Source organism: Hyaena hyaena, unplaced genomic scaffold (assembly GCF_003009895.1).
Source record: "Hyaena hyaena isolate Hyena2069 unplaced genomic scaffold, ASM300989v1 scaffold_143, whole genome shotgun sequence".
Lineage (NCBI taxonomy): Eukaryota > Metazoa > Chordata > Mammalia > Carnivora > Hyaenidae > Hyaena > Hyaena hyaena.
In genome coordinates, this window is record NW_024080775.1 from 1,111,465 (window position 1) to 1,126,721 (window position 15,257).

General features: G+C 37.4%; 1 pseudogene; it reads right to left on the minus strand.

Moving 5' to 3' along the window:
• Window positions 1–8,534, minus strand: part of LOC120235987 — a 39,208-nt pseudogene extending 30,674 nt beyond the window's left edge.
• Between the last annotated feature and the right edge of the window lie 6,723 nt (window positions 8,535–15,257).

Here is a 15,257-nt window from a genome sequence, read left to right on the forward strand (position 1 = left end):
CTCTGTTCTGTCCTGACAGCTCAGAACCTGGAGCCTGCTTCAGATTCTGTGTCTCCCCTCCCTCTGCCCTTCCCATGCTCATGCTCTGTCTTTCTGTCTCTCAATAATAAATAAATGTTTTAAAAAATTTTTAAAGCTACTTTAAATTTAAAGTATCCTTTTAAATTAAAACGATATGATTTAACATCTCCTAAGATAGTTAAAATTTTAAAATGTGTCACATGCAAAGCACCTCTTACTTTGTCTTGTATAAGTACTTAACATTTTAAATATTATTTTTGCTATTACTACTACTACTATTACTGGTACTGCCACTGCTATATCTAATTACCCCTCTGATACTTGAATTTTCTGTTTTCTGAATGCAAAAAAATTAAAATTATCCCAGAGTATCGGCATACAAAAAAATGCAAAAGTGGAGAGTTTGCAGTACTAATGATAATTAATAATAATAATAATAATAATGTGTTACAAATTTTGCTATATGTTTAAATAGAATCTTGAACTATTTTGAGTAATTTGGTGAAAAATTCTCCAACTAAATAAAATTTATAGGGTCAAAACCATAAACAAGATACAAATTTTATTTAGTCGGAGAATTTTTCACCAATTAATCAAGGTATTCCAAGATTCTGTTTAACCATATGTAACACTTGTTGCATATTATTATTATTATTATTGCTGAAAACTCTCCACTTTTGCCCTTTCCTATATGCAGATACTCTGGAATGATTTTAATTATTTTGCATACAGAATACAGAAAATACAGATATAAGCATTTTAACTAAACTGACCAGTTTCTTTTTTTTATGTTTATTTATTTATTTTTGAGAAAGAGCACAAGTGTTGGAGGGGCAGAGAGAGAGGGAGACACAATCTGAAGCAGGCTCCAGGCTCTGAGCTGTTAACACAGAGCCCGATTCGGGGCTTAAAGTCACAAACTGTAAGATCATGACCTGAGCTGAAGTCTGATGCTCAACCAACTGAGCCATCCAGGTGCCTCTGACTGGTTTCTATTATACCTGTGGCTTCAGCAGACATCGTCTATCTTACCCAAGACAAATTGCAAATTTGAGGTCTTCTCTGATGATCCATATTCTTCCTTGAGTTAAAGTATTGACCAATGTATTATTGAATCATCTGGATTAGATAGAGACCAATTAAAAAGCAGCTTTAGGGGCTCCAGGACTGGGCCCCGGAGAGGCTCAGTCACTTAAGCAACTGACTCTTGATTTTGGCTCAGGTCATGATCTCACAGTTTGTGAGATCAAGCCCCACATAGGGCTCCATGCTGACAGCACAGCGCTTGCTTGATATTCTCTCCCTCGCTGCCCCTCCTTCCCCTTGTGTGCACACTCACACTCTCTCAAAATAACCCTTGTGTGCACACTCACACTTTCTCAAAATAAATAAACTTAAAAAAAGGTAACTCTATTCTTTCATATCACTGCATTTTCTCCATGCTCTGTTGGATCTTTTTTCTTACTCCTTGAGATATCTTGAGTTAATCCCAAATCCTTCTTCATCATTTTCAAGTGTGAACTAATTATTTCATTTCTAGTTATAGTAAAAAGCCCAGTCCAATCCAATAATTAAATGGTAAATCTCTTATCGAATTCAAGCATTTTTTCCTCCCACAATTCAGAAATTCTATTCCTATCATCTTGTTCCTCCATTCTTGTGCCTCCTCCATTCACTATATGGTCTCAGGACTCCTGCAAAGATGGAATGCGAAAAGGAATAGAGATAAAGATACAAAGGTATAGCTTGACTGCTAATGTGGATTCTGGCACCCACCTAATCCCTGGATTCCCAGAGTTCACTTGGTTAAGATTTGCATAGAGTTTCAAGGCAATTCAAGGTCACATTCCTTCATAAGAGCCCACTTTTGGCTTCAGGAAACAAACCATTACCCTACCATTGGTGAGAATGTGGTACATTCTTTTTAATACTGTAACAAAGATTCAGCCAACTTCTTACAATTAGACTGCTTTTCAGACATGTGAGGAAAGTACTGAATCTCTCAAGTTTGAGAAAATGCAGGAATAGGTCTCAATAAGTTTCTCTAAACATCAACTCCTCCCAAACCCCTGTGTGCTTTCAAGGTGAGTGATGACTAAATGTTGCCTGATATTTTTTTTGGTCTTCTCTTAGAAAATACTGAAAGGATGATCCAATGCATCTTTATTATTGTGAAAGAGTACTAACATCCTTTGTTCTCAATGTTGGGCCTTTAGCCAAAATGGATATGACAGGAATTGCTCCTCTTAACATCAGGACATATAGATTAATTTATATTATATTACCCTTTGTTTAAATGTTCCCTTGAGTACAGGAATCATCTCTTATGCAGAATTATAGCTATTATAGAAAAAGACATGGTGCCTTGCATATTTTATATTTTCAGTAAATATTTACTGACTAGCGATATGGTTAGGAGTAGTTTTGCCACTTCCCTATTCTACTAAAACACAGTCAGGGAACTTTTTTATTACCAGATTCAATCTGGTTCCTAGCAGATAAGAGGTAGCATATTCAGGTTTTAAGTAAAGAGAGGTAAATGAAGGAATCACTTATGGTAGTGAGGCAGGGTTAAGGAAACCAGAAAGGTAAAAGCTCTCTGGGATCAGCAACAGTAGGGAGTCATTGCCACCCTTAAGTCTGAGGGAGTAAAAGGAGCGAATGATGTTCCTGAAGCATGAAGGAAGGTGGGGTTGTGGAAAAAAGGTGGTCTGATGGGATCCAAAGTCATAGTGAACAGCAGTTACTGTCAGACTAATGGCAAGGTAGGAAAGGAGCATAGGTTTGGGCCCAGGTTGAGGAATACCCCGTCTTCACCTCCTCCCAACCTCCAGCTCTAGTCAGTGTCTGCCATGGGTTGAAGGTAACTAGAATCCACATGACAAGGGTGATGTCGCTCTGGAGGTCAGCCCTATGGGACAGGGAACAGGGCAGAAACATACAGATAAAGGACCATAAAAGGAGGCAGGTGGCAAAGAACAAAATCATGTTATTATAGTTGGAAAAATCAAACTAGTATATATGAACAAAATTCTGTAATGAATATGAGGTATACCATAAAGCAAACATTTTAATAATATAATATAGTAATATATTTTTATAATACAATAATATAAATATATAATATAATATATTTAATATTATATATTGTTAATATTATAATATATAATATTATATTATATATAGTTAAACACTTGTTCTGTAGTGCATTTCAGATTCATTACAGAGTAAACATATTTTAGGGGAATAATCAAAAATCTAAACCCACATGGATTTTTGTTTGTTTATTTATTTATATGCTGCCTTTCCCAAAAAAATGTATAGAACAATTCACACTGATACATATATATAGTGAGATGCAATCAGATAATAACAAAGTGAGATGAAATCAGACAATAACAAAGGAAAACAAAGGTATTATTGTTGGAAGAACTGAAGTTAATTCACAAAATGTAGGCTATATTATAGGCCATAAATTTGGTTCTAAGATTTCTTGCAGTCAGTTCCAAAAATGTACTCTCATTCAATATTTATTGAGTCCTTATGATGGTTTTTGGGTGTTGGTGATACTGCAGTGAGCACGAAAAGAAGGTCACATGGAATTTATATTTTATTGAGAGATAGAAAAAGAAAAAAGAAAACAAACATTTAAGATAATTTTAAATTGAGATAAATGCTATGAAGAAAGTAAAATAGGGAAATGGAATAGAGTGCCTGGGGTGACGTTAGATATTGAAATGAGAGAAAAAAACCTCTTTGAGAAATAGTATTTATACTAAAATTTCATGATAAAATAATCATGGTCAAAGTAGGTGAGAGCAGAGAATGGACTCTGAAAAGATCTTCCGAGTTGCATTTACCTAGCAAGTGTCATATTATCCCTCAAGGGAAGTATCTTTAAGTTACAAACAATTAGTACATACAGAATACTTCTGGTTGAAAATTTCCTATTAGCACATAGCTGGAGTAGCTTGTTTTATTCATCATTGTATATGCATCTGCTTTTTCGTAACTGTTCTAGTGCTTTAATCTTTTTTCTTTTCACATCTGGTTAGTTTGATAAAGCTTGATTTAACAATTAGCACGTGTCCAAACACATGCCGTGTATCACCACCTACAAATGCTAAGACTGCCATAAGAGAATACCACAGACTGGGGAGCTTAGACATTCATTAACTCACTGTTCTGGAGTTCAAGATCAAGTCCAAGATCAAAGTGCCAGTAGGGTTGGTTAGTTTTCAGTGAGACTTCTCTTCTTGGCTTGCAGACAGCCTCTTTCTTGTTGTGCTCTCAATGTGGCCTTTTCTCTGTTTATGTGGAGGTGAGAGAGAAGAGAGAGATCTCTGGTGTCCTCTTTTTGTAAGGACACCAGTCTTATTGGATTAAGGCCCATCCTTATGATCTTTTTTAACCATAATTTCTTTAAAAGCCCCATCTCCAAATAGTCACATATGGTGTTAAGGTTTCAACATATGAATATGCGGGGAATGCAATTCTGACCAAACCCATCATAAAGAAGTTGTATGTAAGGATTAAAATAGTTTTAAGAAAAATTTATCAGGTGCCTGATTGTGTGACAAAGAGGAAATATTCCAATAGGAAGATTAAGGAAAGCTCAGGTTGTTAAAATGACTTAGAGAAAAAATGCAGTGTGACCTGAAATGCCATGAATATCATGTTCTGAAGATTGTGAATCTGAAGATATGAATCTGTTGATTTAATAAAAGTATAAAAATTATTTTCTTCATTTGGCTTCCATTATTGTGATGGAACAAATGGATTGGAAAATTGCAAAGAAAGTATACATATATAATCCATCTTTGTAAAATATTTATATCACTTAGAAATGACTGCAACTTAGGACAAGGAGAAATGCTGTGGCCTCACTATCAAAATATAGCCCAAAGCCTCTCTTGTCACTGTCTACACTGCATCTGACCCAGCTCTAAGTCCCCTCGTCTCTTGCCTAGATTATTGCAATAGATTATTGCCAAACTGCTCTGTCCTCCCCCACCTTCAGTCAGAGTAGTTCTGTTACAACGTAAATCAGACCATGTCACTCCTTTGTTCAAAACTCTCTAATGATGGCCATTGCACTCAAAGAAAAAGCCAATCTCCTTACCATGACTCCCAACTACCTATACTATCCAGCCCTCACTATTTGTTTGGTCTCATATTGAAAAAATGTATCCTAACCTCATGAGGTGTCATGCCCAAGCTGACACCTTAGCTGTACCTCTTATAGGCCGGCAGTTTCTGGTGGCATGGTTTATGGCAGGACCAGTGGATTCTATGGTTGTGTGTTCATCGTCATACTTCCTTCAATGTAAAATAGTTCTCTTGGTCAAAAGACATGTTGTGAAGGATCCCATGATGATAAATCAAGTAATTCATAGGTCTTTGGATAGTGGTACTGGTCGTGGTGGTGTTAATCATGGGCAGGAAAAGCAAGTCCGCAAACAGAACTCATACCAATTTCGGTGAGGGTACTGCCTCTTACAGGGTAGAAGCTCTAATATAATCAACTTATCCCCCAAGTGGTTGGTTGGTATACTCAAGGGACGTCAGTCTGACAGGTCAGACGTTCAGAAGCAGCAGTAACTAGATCAGTCTCGATAAGTGAAATTTCTTGCTGCAGGACCCATGCATAATGCCACTGTCATTGCCAAAACAGCTTTTTGGTTTCCAGGACCTTTGTGGAAGCACTGTGGTGGCCGAGGACAGACTCTGGATGAGTCACCCTTCCTACCTCATTGTTAAATGACTTCTATACAAGCATACTCTCTGGTAGGTCTTGAATGAGACACAAAAATGTGTAAACATTGGATGCAAGCCAACAAATTCACTTTCATGCCTTTTTTTTTTTTTACCATGTTTCATTTCTCTTTTCTCTAGTCCTCCAATCTTGTCTCTTCTATATCCTGAATAATCAGCCATGCCAATTGACTTCCTGAGCTATATTATATTCTGACCTTAGACCATACTTCCACCCCAGTTTGTCACGAGGTGTATTGCTTAAATCTCTACTTACTGGGAGAATTTACCTCATCACTCTTTTTGAGGGCTACTCTTCGTTGGGGCCCTCGTGGCTTAGCAGTCTAGTTTTGGCTTGCAATAATACATTGAGTTGACTTATCAATGATCAATGAACCAGAACTAGGTGTCTTTCTTTTTCTGACAGCTGATCACAAGGTGTACCCCATAAGGCCATAGGTATGAGCCAAGGAAGAGGATTAAAGGTGACATGAGGTTTAGGTCATGTAGCTTACCCATGTCCAATTATAATGTACCCTATTCTTGTGCCAAATTCAAAATTATGACTTTGTGTTTGATCATGCCTTGCTCACGATGAGTATCTCTAGTTGCATAATCATTTGATGTCCTATGATCATGTTCTTAGTGTCTACTAGCAAGTGCCCACTGGTGCCCAGAAGATGCTTTTTGAATGGTTAATAGTTCTCTGCTGCAGATAATATGACTTTGCTAAAGAATGGGCTCAGGAATATACTAGGTCTACTGTGAAATAGCCCAAAACCCCATTTATCACTTGACTTTGAAATTCCCCGCTCTGAAAGGCTAGTGGACCATGGTGGAGTTTGGATTTCCAAGACTTAACATCAATTCAGACCCAGTAGCAGTAATCCTTGGAAAGTTTAGGTACCTCCTTTTTTTCCAGTGCATGATTGTTCTAGTAAATGAACATATAGCCCTTTGGATTGGTAAGAAGAATGTTTACACGTAAGTTTTTGACAGTGTAGCAAACTACTTCTTCAGGGAGATCTGGCCTCTCTTTCATCCAGTCTGTGGATTGACTGTGGATAGAAATAATTTTAGGGGCTATGACTCACTTACTTTGATTTCAGAGATGAAGTAAGACATTAATAGAATGTCCATTTATACTATATATGGTGGGCTCAGCCTCAGGGCCACTATGATCAATTAATCACTGACAAATATCTCTGCAAATCAAACCATTTGATTATTACTCTGGGCCTTCTGCACATTACCCACACCTTGTCACTGGCAATTAAGTGTTCCACTTGATCTCCACTATTCCAGGATTCCATCATTCTAGTTGAAATCCGGAAGCCCTTTTCAGTGGTAGTGTTTCCCACTGTCATTCCTGACTTTCACGATTTATCAGGCATCCTGGTGACACCTTCACCTATGTATTTCAGAGGGCCTTGGTGAAAAGGGAGTTCTCTTCATTCTCCAGAGGAAATAGATAGGGAGATGAGTAAGAAAATCACACAAAAATATTTCACTCCAGCTTCTCTCTGAACTTTTGTATTTTTCTTCTTAGGGCAGGGTCAGCAAATGTTTTCATTAAAGGGCCAGAAAGTTATATATTAGGCTTTGTGAGTAATATCATCTCTGTCACAATTATTCAACTCTGTACTGGTTTAAAAGGAGCCCCAGGCAATACATAAAATAAAAAGCATGACTATGTTCCAGCAAAACTTTATTTGCAAAAACTATTTGCAGGCTGGATTTGGGTCATGGGTCATAGTTATTGACCTTTTTCTACAATATACCAACAAATTTCTATTTCACTTACTACAGGCCTGTTAGAGTTCAGGTTTTTGTCAACCATTGGAGCAAACTGATAGAGTCACTATTATCCTCCTTGAATTACACATCTCTGGTGGCTGTATATATGCCAATAAACTCAATCAGATCAAATATCATACTTTTAAATGTAGGCTACCTTCTTCAGAATATTTGTGTATATGTATATGTGTGTGTGTGTGTGTGTGTGTAAATGCACACACATACCCCCAAAATAATTGGCAGAATCTTGAAATTCTTTTGGTGTGCATGGTATACTTCCTCCTGGTCACACTTTGCACCTGTGATCCGCCAAATTCTGAGATTAGAAACAATGAGAAGAAGTAGGTATGGGTCATAGGAAGGATCAGTAGTTTCCTACAAGGCCATAATTTCAGGAGAAGTCATTACACACTCTTCAGTCAAGGAGTTACATTCAGGTAGTAGAATAAAGTCTACTTCAGCCAGGACAGGAAGCTTAGAGAAACTTAAGAGTTCAAGTTTTTCATTTTCATTGAAAACTGTCCAAATGTCACCATCCCATAGTAGAGGCTTGATTTTTACTCCAACCAACTTCCATACCTTATCATTAGAAACTACACAATTAAAATTCAAATCACATAGCAATCCTGGTACTCCAGCATAAGATTTTAGTTTAGTTGGTTTTTTTGTTTGTTTGTTTGTTTTTTAGAAATTTGACCTCATGGATCTAAGAAATAAGATAATCTTTTCATCAATTTATAGATGATTTCTAATTTCTTATCTGGCTCTTGAGTAATCTCATCATTTCTTTTCTTTCCAGTTGTCTAGCATAATTTGAGACAGCCAGCCCATCCTTAGTCTTGATACTCCATTTTACCTCAGATGCTACTGAAATCTCCCAAACCCTTGACTTCATAGCTCCTTGATGCTGGTGACAATGCATAGAGCACCAGTGTTTCATTTTCCATTGTCAGTGGGGCCATTACTGCCTTAAAAGCTAATCAAATCAATAAAATCTAATCTAATTCCAGATTCTGTCTATTAAGTTTCTCTTCCCTGGAATCACTTCAGGTACCAAAACTTCTGTCTTTATGAATTTAATAAAACAAGAGGCACTTTAAATATTACAAGAATGAAATATAAGAATATTAAGAGAATTAGAGGGTGGCCTTTGGAAGTTCCCTGGGAATGTACACCAATCTCTGAGTCTTTAGAAATGTTTCGTCAGCAGCTGCAAACATGAAACTACGAAGAAGCCAGAGAAACTAAGTACTTTGCAGCTACCCTTATGTCTGGACACTCAAACTCCCCCCCAAATAACACACAATTTTGCCTTCTAAACCTTGAGGTTCCTCTCATAAAAATTTCTAATCCAAAACACGGCTTATTCTCTGCAAAGCAGACATGTCCTTAGAAGTGGGTGTTGGCAATACAAAGTTGGCAGTAGACAATGCAGCACATGCCTGAAGGGTAGCGGTCAGCAAACATTTACAGAACAGTATACATCTATGAACTCATTTAATCCTCGTGACTCCAGTGTAAGTGTTATTATTGTTGACATTTAATAGATAAAGAAATGGGGGACAGAAAAGTTGAGTGACATGATAAGGGTACACAACTGGGATATGGGGAGGAAACACAAAAAACACAGGTAGCGAAAGTCCAGAATATGTCCCGTTCCCCACTGCATCATGCAGAAAAGAAGAGTGACAACTTGATATTGGTTATCTCAGGGTGGTGAAACAAGAGGTAATTTCCAGTCTCTTGTGTGTAATTACTCATTCCTTATTACATTTTACCACTGAACATGAATTGCTATGGCATAAATGACTATTAAAATTATTTTTAAAGGATGTTTTCATATTGTGGAATCAGGAGATTTGGCTCTTGGTCTTGACTCCTATATCATTTGGTTCTGTGGTGTTTGTGCCCTAACCAAACACCACACCCACAGCAGAGCATGGCAAGTGCTTTATGGCATATTATTTTTACATATTAACACTCTTTACCAAAAGGTATCTCCCCCGAGAGGAGACGCTTTGTCATGGCCATCTTTGTATCTCAGTACGCCTGACAGTACTCACATGGTGGGTATTTAGGAAATAATTACAAAATGAGTAAATTATCTTGGGGAGTCTTTGCCTTTATAGGAATCATTCTTATCATCTGTAATGTGACAATGTAGATTCAGATAATATCAAAGATACAGATCTACAATCTCTTATCTGAAGTCCTAAAATTTGCAAAGCTTGGGAAACAGAACGTTTTGTTTATAATTCACTTGGCAGTAATACTAGACCTGGCCTGAACTCCTTCAGCTACAAACCTCATCTGAAGTGACACAAGGCTACTTGTAATCTTTATTTATTATACTTAAAGTAAATATTAATATATTTCACTTGAGAAGTATTTATGTATTTTGAGTTGCTGCCTCAGACTCCATTAGGAATGTTACCAAAATGTTTCTGAATTCCATTAAACATCCAGTCTCTTTTGGATAAGGGAGCATGACCTGTGTTTTCTTTTGGGGACCTGTACCTTCTGTGTCTCTTTCCAGGCTTGGACCCCTCAACCCAATCCTTCCAAATCCTTCTTCCTAAGAATGGAGATAAGAATTGGGCCCAGCAGGAGCTTCTGGGTGGCTCAGTCAGTTGTGTCTGATTCTTGATTTTGGCTCAGGACATGATCTCATGGTTTGTGAGTTCAAGGTCCACACTGGGATCTGCACTGACAGATTCTCTCGCTTCTCTCTCTCTCTCTCTCTCAAAAAAACAAAAACAAAAACAAAAACAAACACAAACAAAAAAAAACATTAAAAAAACAAAAAAGAATAAGGCCAGGCAGAGCTTTGGATATCAATGGAGCCACATTTTAATAGTGGGAAGGATTATTTTTCTTTTCATCCAGGTATTACTTTGATGGCTTTTAGGGTGTAACATAGGTGTTTGTTTGTTTTTATGTTATCTTGATCCAGGTTTGGGGCTCTATCTAAACACTGATAAGATCCTCCTTTCAGCAGCTGAGTAAGTCCACACCCCAACCAGTTCCCTATCCATTATTGTTTTTCACACTCAGGCCACTACGTACTGCCCCAATTGTCCCACGGCCAGGTGCCTGACAACTAGGGACAGCTCCTATGCCCCAGAGCCTGTGAAATTATTCACATTAGCCAATCCACCAGAGGCTCAGGAAATCTAACTCACTGCACCCCACTTACTGTACACAGGCTGTTCCTACGACTCCAGCTAGCTCTTATCCTGGCCTTGGGTGTACCTCTCATGGGGCCCTTCCTGGCACCCTTTTTTCCTGTGGAGCTATAGGAAACAGAGTTCTGCTTCTCATCAGTCCAAGACTTGGCCTGCTGTCTTGGAATCTTCAACTCCTACAAAATACAGTGGTAGACCAGCCATCCTTGCTTCCTTCCTAGGGAGGCACACATGATGCCATTGGAGACCTGGTCTCCCCTCCCTTTGCTTCTCTTCCTCTCTTACAACCATTTTCCACTGAGCAAACCTAACCATGAGACTCCAAGATTCATACCCAGAGTGGAGTGTTTAAGGGAGTGAGAGGTGAGAATGGAAAGGCTGTTTAGACTAGTGGTGCCCAATGCTGAAAGCACAGGAAAGTCACCTGGTACACTTTTAAGAAGTTACTAAATCTGAGACTTTAGCCCAATTAAATTACAATGTGTGGAGTGAGACCATGGTGGAAGGATTTTTTGAGGTTCCCTCAGGTGATTCAAATGTGCAGCCATATTTGAAAGGCATGGCTTTAGGCCTTGATTCTAAAGCCTCTTCATGTAACTAACTGTTGAGTTTGGCTCTCTTAGCCCAAAACCTGAAAGGGAAGAGGGGTAATTGATGGAGCAGAGTTCACACAGACCTTGTTGTCTGGCTTCCTCCCATCACAATATCATTCAAACCTCACCCTGATGCTCAGGACCTACCAACTGTACTTATTATGTCCACATAACATTCAATAGTAGATAATTACCTCATTGCTTTCCCTTAATTGAATCTTGATACATTGGTTTTCTAAATGTATAAAACATGATAACATGAAGCATTCAACATTATACTATTTTCTCTTCTTGTTTGATAAAGAGAGAGAGAACAGGAGAAAAAAATCTAGATTAAAAAAATTTACTGATAGACTAACCCCTTTCCCAAATTCAGTTTTTATGCTTTTCAATTATTTTTATAGAGATTTATAGTAGATATCAACTGTATCATTCTTTAGTTCTTTGAGTTGAGACTTTACCTTACATTTCTTCCAACCGATATACTAAAATGGATTTCTTTAACTGGATTTCCTTTCAGTCAGGTAACTTGCAGTCACTTAACTACTTTGGAATTTTTGTAACTCTGTTATTGCCTTTTGTAGTCTTTCCTGTTGTTAACTATGATATTGCTCTAGGTGAAGATGGTTGTGATGATAGGTTGCATAAAAGACCCTATTTCAAGGCTCTTCCTATATCCATGCTATTTGCCATGTGATTGACCTCAGTTTCCTGCCATGACCAAATGAATGAGATAGACTGAGAGTGTGCTCGTTCTGAAAGTAGGCCTTAAAAGGACTTGACTGTTCCATTTTTACTTGTCCTTTTTTGCTATCTGTCGTGACTATGAAAGGAGCTTCCCCCAAGTAGCTGCTTCCCTATCAGGAGGAGCTCAAGAATAAACATATGTGAAGTAAAGCACAAACCTGCTCCAGTAGCTACCCATTCTTGAAGCAGAGACACGTTCCTAAGCCCAGCCTAGATCAGCATACTTCCCATCCTTCTGCAAACGTATCATCTAAATACATGTTTACAATAGTGTGACATTGAGGTTTTTAAAAATTTTATTAAGTTTTTTATTTTCATTCAACATTGAAATTTGCATGTGTGTTTGTTGTGCTGCATTACAGTTCAAAAGCTAGCTGATACAATGGTTAGTATCTAGGGAATTTACAGAAACTCATGATTTGATTTTTTTGCATTTTTTAATACACAGAAAGTGATTTTAAATAATTTTTACTACAAATATTGAAGAGTTTTACCTAGAATATAATATTTTTAAGTTGATTTTTTTCTGATGAGATCAACATTTCAGAGTGAAAATCTTGAGTACAGTTGTTTACAATTATTTAACTTCTAGATTAAATTGCATCAATATTCATTTAGTATTGCAAGGCTTCAAAAGAAAACTATAGGCTTACTTTAAAAGTTCCTTTTTTTCCTTTATTTAGTTCCATTTTTACGTTATTGACCTTTAAAAAATTTTTTAATGTTTTATTTATTTTTTTGAGAGAGAGAGACAGATAGCATGAGCAAGAGAGGGTCAGAGAGAGAGGGAGACACAGAATCAGAAGCAGGCTCCAGGCTCTGAGCTGGCTGTCAGCACAGATCCCGACACGGGGCTTGAACCCAGGAACCGCGAGATCATGACCTGAGCCGAAGTCAGATGCTTAAACGACTGAGCCACTCAGGTGCCCCAATATTATTGACCTTTTGAATATATTGGGTCAATGTAACCATTGGATGGTGTTGATGGAATTCTTATAGTTTTTACTGTTTCACTCAATATGAAATAATGGAAACTTATTCTTCAGGACCCACTAGTAACCATGTCCATCATTTTAAAAATATTCTTTTCTTGGTTTTCTGATTTATTCAATGAATAGAAGGGTGATCATCTCACGCAATAAACACATATTGGATGCAATGCAGCTGGTGGTAGTAGCTTGTCTGATTTTATAAAGTTGTTTTGTCCACATTGTACTAGAATCTAGGAGTGTGAAATTGTGGTTTCTACAGAGTACAAACAAGTCTCATAGCTTGAAAGGCAAGTAAATTAATTTTAGTTCTTGACTTAAACAACAGCTGAGAAGTACTTCATTTCCTGATTCTTCCTCTCTAAATAGATTAAGGGTCACATGAACGTCAAGTTGTGCTCATTTGTTCTCCATCTAGAGAGATTTCACCTGACTGCTTATTTATCAGTTTTTTCTCAAAACAATTGGTTTCTGAAATTTCTCTTTCTTTTCTGTTCCTCTCTCCTTGCCTCCCTTTATTTTTGCCTCCTTCCATGCCTTGTCATTGGCTTCCTTCCTTCCTTCCTTCCTTCCTTCCTTCCTTCCTTCCTTCCTTCCTTCCTTCCTTCTTTGTTTCTTCTCTTTTTTTCATCTTCACTCTTAAAATTAACCAAAATGTAAGAGTTTAAAGGATACATGGATCCTTTAAAAAGAAAACAAAACAAACAAGTGATAGAGATGGGTTCCAATCCTAGGTCTTCATGACTTCAAGTCTACATCTTATGTTTCCTTCTCAAGCTGTTCCGACATATACAATTGAAAATAACAACAATAACAAAAATGATTCACTTCAAATCAAAAGAATCTCTAGTAAAATCATCCAACCACCAGCACAGATGCATTCATGAAGCAGCTTACCATTTTTAGCAGACAAAGAAGAGGCCAGAAACGTTCATCAGAAGAACTTGTATTTCTCATATTACATCTCAAATGTTGTAAAAAAACATCTTTCTATCCTCAAACCTTTTGTAGGCTGCTTTAAACACTTTGACCGTGGTAATAGATATTTGGAAGGAATCTATTTACACTGTCCTCCTGACTGGTGGAAATAAATGAGTTGTGTATTTCCATTTTGAGTTGGTTTCAAAAAGGAAAAGTAAGACAGATATTCCAAGAAGTATACAAAGGGAGAGGAGGTCAAATCCCAACACTGTGTCACTGCCTCTCAGAAAGAAGAAAGTACGGACAGGCACCGGCTTCTTCAAATTGAATAAACCAAACATACTTAGTGAGCACTTAAAATATGGAAGGCATTAGGTTAGGAAAGTAGATAGAGAAGGCTATTAACACATCAGAACATACATTCTATTTAGAGGAGAAGATAATTGTGCAGTAGAAAAGTTGTCAAGGGATGGTACATAGTATTACACAGTATCCACAGTATTGCAAAAATGTTCCAGAAAATGTGCTCTATAATAATTGAGAAAAAAAAAAAAAAAAAAGAGCCCTTCAGGTAAAGTGATGTGGAAAAGGAAAGTATCAGAGAAAAAACAAACAAAAAACAAACAAAAAGTCATCCAGCGGGTAAATAAGGAAGACAACTGACAAATAAGGTATTATCTGCAACATAATGTATGTAAAGTGTGACATCCGTATAGGCATGTGATATATTAAGCCACCATTCTCAAGGTATGCTGCATAATATTAATAATATGCAACACTTATGTAAACATGCCAGTCACGTTTATGAATCATTGCTACTCTATGGTTCATAGACCAACACTTTCAGCATTATCTTGTTAGAAATGCAAAATTTTTGTCCTTGCCCCAGACTTACTGAAACAGAATTTACATTAAATTTTTTTAATATTTATTTATTCTTTTAGAAAGAGACAGAGTGTGAGCAGGGAAGGGATATAGAGAGGAGGAGACAGCTGAGCTGTCAGCACAGAGCCTGATGTGGGGCTGGAACCCAGAAACTGCAAAATCATGACCTGAGCTGAAGTCGGATGCTTAACTGACTGAGCCACCCACGCACCCCCAGAGTTTACATTTTAACAAGATTCCTAGGTGATTCATATGCACATTAAAGATTGAAAAGCACCAGGTCAGAATGCTTTGCTTGACTGATCCTTACAGCAACAATATGAGATGATACCATTATTATTCCCATTTTATAGATGAGAAAACTG